Raw genomic sequence first — 5141 nt, 5'->3', positions numbered from 1 at the left:
GGAATCAGATCCGACTCATAGCGACCCCTCCTTGGGTTTCCAAGGTGATATCACAACTGAAGTCCATTGCCCAACCTTCTTTCTGAGGAGCAGCTGATGGGTTTGAACCACTGGCCTTCTGGTTTGTAGTCACATGCCTTAGGCTCTATGCCACCAGAGCTCCTGGAATGACTGAAATTCTAAGAATATCATCAAGGAACTTAGAGATCCCAAAGAATCAGTGTGAGCTGTACTAGTATTCCTAGGCACCTTGGGTTTCCAACAACTTTTGATGATACTAACAGAACAAAAAAGTAGTTTCATTAGTAACATGGTATCTTATTCCAGATATTGTCTCAAAGTTGAGGTAAAACCTAAGATCCAGGATATAAAAGAATACATAACATTGAAAAAAATTGCTGATGGCCCAGTCCTCTGAGTTCTTGAGAAGGCTCAACAGCAGTTGATAAACTCTTTATAGGTGTGTTACAACATGATTTCTCAGGAGTATAATTTTATAACTTATGGATTGAATTATGTCTCTCTAAAAGGTATGTTAAAGTCCTGACCCTGGCAGCTTGGAGTGCAATCTTTTTTGGAAATAGGTTGTTCTTTTGTTATTGATAAAATTAAACAAGGAATAGAGTCAATCTTAACCCAATTCCTTATGAATGATGTTTTATAAAAGGGAAGAACAACCACAGCACAAAGTTATAGGCGCAAGGGAAGGATGCATGTGAGGATTCATCTATAAGCAAAAATAAAATAAATAAATATTAAGGCTAGAATCTGAAGGGCAAGGAAGAATCCTCTCCTAGAGCCATCAGAGAGAAAGCATAGCCCTGCCAATGTCCTGAATTTGAATTTCTACCCCCCAGAATTGTGATAAAATAAATTTCTGTTATTGAAAGCCACTCACACTGGGATCCACCACTTATCTGTTAGTTTATCTTTTTTTGTGTTTTATTGACTATGCAAAGGCATTCGACTGTGGATCATACAAAATTATGGATAACATTGTGAAGAATAGGAATTGCAGAACAATTAATTGTGTCTGTGAGGAACCTGCACGTAGACAAAGAGGCTGCCATTCTAACAGAACAAGGGAGTACTATACTACATGGTTGAAAAAAAAAAAAAGCGTGTATCAGAACTGTGTCCTTTCATCATACTTATTCAGTCTATATGCTTAGCAAATAATTCATAATGGATTATATGAAAAAGAACAAGACATCAGGATTGAAGGAAGATCCATTGTCAATCTGCGATATGCAGACGACACAACCTTGCTTGCTGAAAGAGAACAGGACTTGAAGCACTTACTGATGAAGATCAAAGACTACAGCCTTCAGCATGGATTACACCTCAACACAAAGATAATGAAAATGCCCACAACTGGATCAGTAAGCAACATCATGATAAATAGAAAAGTTTGAAGTTATCATGGATTTCATTTTACTTATATCTACAAACACCACCCACAGAAGCAGCCATAAAGAAATCAAATGATGTCATATTGCATTGCTAAAATCTCCTTCAAAAGATTTCTTTAAAGTGTTAAATAACAAAGATGCCACTTTGAGGAATAAGATGTGCCTGACCCAAGCCATGGTATTTTCAATAACTCTATATGCATATGAAATCTGTAAATGAATAAGGAAGACCAAAGAAGAAGTGATGCATTTGAATTATGGTGTTGGCAAAGAATATTGAACATACCACAGACTGCCAGAGAACAAAAAAGTTTGTCTTGGAAGAAGTACAGCCAGATTCTCCTTATAAGTAAGGTTGACAAGGTCATATTATCAGGTGGGACTAGCCCTTAGACAAGAATATCATGCTTGGTAAACTAGAGGGTGAAGAAAAAAGAGGAAGACCCTCAAGGAGATGAATTGACACAGTGGCTGCAACAATGGGCCCAAACATAGCAATGATTGTGAGGATAGCGTAGGACCTGGCAGTGTTTTACTCTGTTGTACATAGGGTCTCTATGAGTTGGAAAGGAGTTATGGCACATAACACCAACAACAACATTGTGATATTTTGTTATGGCAATTGTAAGAAACTGAAATAGAATCTGGCACCAGAAAGTGGGATGCTGCTGTAACAAATACCTAAACATGTAGAAACGGCTTTTGAGGTGAGTAATAAATGGAGATTGGAAGGGCTTTGAAGTGCTTGAAATTAAAAACCTAAATTACCTTGAAAAGATTGTTGGTAGAGTCATGGACATTAAATGTGATGCTGATGTGAACTCATGAAGAACTGAGGAGATCTATTGGAAAAGCATCTTCATTTTAGCAAATATACATGTTGTCATGAACACAAAGTTGCTAGAGAGATGGACAGTAGACATGCTTCTGGTGAGATTTTAAAGGAAATAATGAATATATTATTGCACACTGGAGGACAGACTACACACACACACACACACACATATAAGCCTGTTGTGATCAAATTGATTCCAACTCATGGTGGCCCTATAGGATGGAGTAGAACTGCACCATAAGGTTTCCAAGGCTATGATCTTTACAGAAGCAGATGGCCACAACTTTGTCCCATGGAGCGACTGTGGATTCAAACCACTGAACTTTCCGTTACCAGCCAAGAATTTAACTATTGTGCCACCAGGATATGTATGCATATGTATGCACAGACACACATAGACACACACACACACACACACACATACAAGAAAATATCACCAAATGGATGCCTTTAAAAAAATAGAAATTTATTTCCTTACAAGTTCTAGACATTGAAAGTTCAAACCAGGGTTTCAGCCATTTCAATGTCTTTTGAAGGTTATAAAAGAAAAACTATCCTCTGCCTCTCTCCTAAGTTCTGGTGACAGCTAGAAATCCTTGGCATTTCACTAAGACATGAATCATCAAAGTGTGGTTTGCAAAGTAATATTAAGTATACTTTACCTTTTTCAGTGTATTCTTATTTACACTGATGATGCAAAAGAAATGGTGATAGAACTGCTGATAAATTAGCACAAATTAAGGCAGCAGCCCCAAGCTGTAGTAGTAACATTGCATTCTTCATCACTTACTGTAATAAAAATAAAATGAAATATCCATTTCACCTAAGATCATCCCTGAAGAAGCAATAGAGATATTAACTTGATTAAATCTTGATGGTTGAGTACATGTTTTTAATATTTTGTGTGACAAAATGAGTATTATCTTTAAAGTATTTCTGCTGGATATTGAAGTAAAATTGTTGTCTCTAGGAAAAGCACTGTGTTGTTGATTGTACACACTACTAACTGATCTAGTTTCTTTTTGTGTATGTAACATCATTATTCCTTAAAGAAAATCTAACAGATAACTTTTGATATTCAGACTTGGGTATTTCCTAAGTATTTTCTGAGCAATAAACAATGTAAGCCTGTAACTTCAAGATTTTATTTATTTGTTGTTGTTGTTATGTGCCATTGAGTCATCTCCAACTCATAACGACCCCTCCTTGGGTTTCCGAGGCAGTATCACTACAGAAGTAGATTGCCCAATCTTCCTTCCAAGGAGTGGCTAGTGGATTTGAACCGCCAACCTTCTAGTTAGCAGTCGAGTGCCTTAGGCACTATGCCACCAGAGCTCCCTTTTATTTGTTGGTCAGTTGTAAAATTTAGGCCTTCAGGTGAAAATCAGAACTGAAATTTTGGAAAATTTCTATTAGTCACTGTGGACTTGACAATGACCAAAGGCGTAAAGGCTGTACTGATGATAAATATAGCAATACAAAAAAAAAAAAAAAAAAATGGTGAGAAGATCCAAGATGATGGACTAGACAGATACTTCAAAGGAAAGGAAAAAGTAGATCAAATACCAATGAAAAGAAGAGATTGAAGGAAAACCTTCAACAAGAAGTAGTAAACTGGAAACTGGCACAGTGTGGCCATTTTGAATTATTGCAAGCAGCATTCAAATTACAACAGGTACCAGATAACCTGCTCCTCTCACCCCAGGACTGTGCCAGCTCCCACACAGGTGATTGGTGATCACAGAGGTGTGATCTTCCCCCCTTACCTTACACAACCTCCCAGTGACCAGAGGCATGACTTCCTTAACCACCGGCAAACAGTCAAACCTTTCCCAACTGCCAGTGCTATGCCTTTTATTTTTTAATTGATTTTTCTTCTTAGTTTCTCACTCTTCCCTCCCCATTTTCTTTTCTTCCTTGCATTTTCTCTTCCTCTCATCTTGTCATTTTCTTTCTTTCTTATATGTTTGTTGGCTACTGCAGAGTGGGCAACTGCTTCCTGCCACCCATGTGGTTAGCAACATCACCACCACCCTGCCCCCTAGCTGGAGGTGGGCACTTCCTTGGAGTGAGCCCTATGTTCTGGTACAGCCATGTTTTACAACTAGAACTTTCCACAGTATTGTGTGGCTTTTTTTCTTTTTAAAATTTCTTTTTATTTTTCCCTCCTTCTTGGTTCTTCCTTCTCGACCTCCTTGTTTTTTGCTTCTTTCTTTTCTGTTTTTCTTCCAATTCTTCTCCTTTTTTTGGTCAAGCAGAGTGGGTGCTGACCACCACACCCCTCTTGGGAGAAGTGTGCACACTTTCTCAGAGTGAGCTATGCATTCCTGCTGCAGCTGTGTTTGGTGGCTAACACTTGTGCCAGTTTTTGTTTGAGTATTTTCTCTTTTTTTGTCCTTTTTTCATTTCTTCACAGTTCTCTCTTCATCACTTTTTTTCTTTTACTTTTTTTCTTCCTTCTCCTCATACATTTTTTACTTCTTTCTTCTTTCTTTTTTGATCCTGCTGAGCAGATATCCAGCCATCTGCCACATCCACATTCAATAATGCCCACCACTGAGCCTCCATATTTGGCAGTGCACACTCCTGTGGGGTTAGCACCACATTTCTGCAACAGCCATGTTTGATAGCTAGTGCTTGCACCAGCACCATACCACATTTTTTGTTATTTTGTTTTTCTTCTTTTTTCATTTTTCTGTTTTTCTCTTCTTAGGCCTCCTCTTCCCTTACCCTCCCCTCTTATTTCTTCCTTTTGTAATCTCTCTCTTTCCCTTTCTCTTTATTCAGCATTCATAGACCAGCAATGCTAAGTAGCCATACCCAACGTACCTACTTCCCTGCCCAATGGGCAAGTGCCACCACTTGCTCCAACACTATTTTTTTTTTTTTTTTTT

Source organism: Orycteropus afer, unplaced genomic scaffold (genome assembly GCF_000298275.1).
Source record: "Orycteropus afer afer isolate SDZICR_OR568_19922 unplaced genomic scaffold, OryAfe1.0 scaffold00097, whole genome shotgun sequence".
In the NCBI taxonomy this organism is placed as follows: Eukaryota; Metazoa; Chordata; class Mammalia; order Tubulidentata; family Orycteropodidae; genus Orycteropus; species Orycteropus afer.
Note: the sequence above shows the minus strand (reverse complement) of the source record.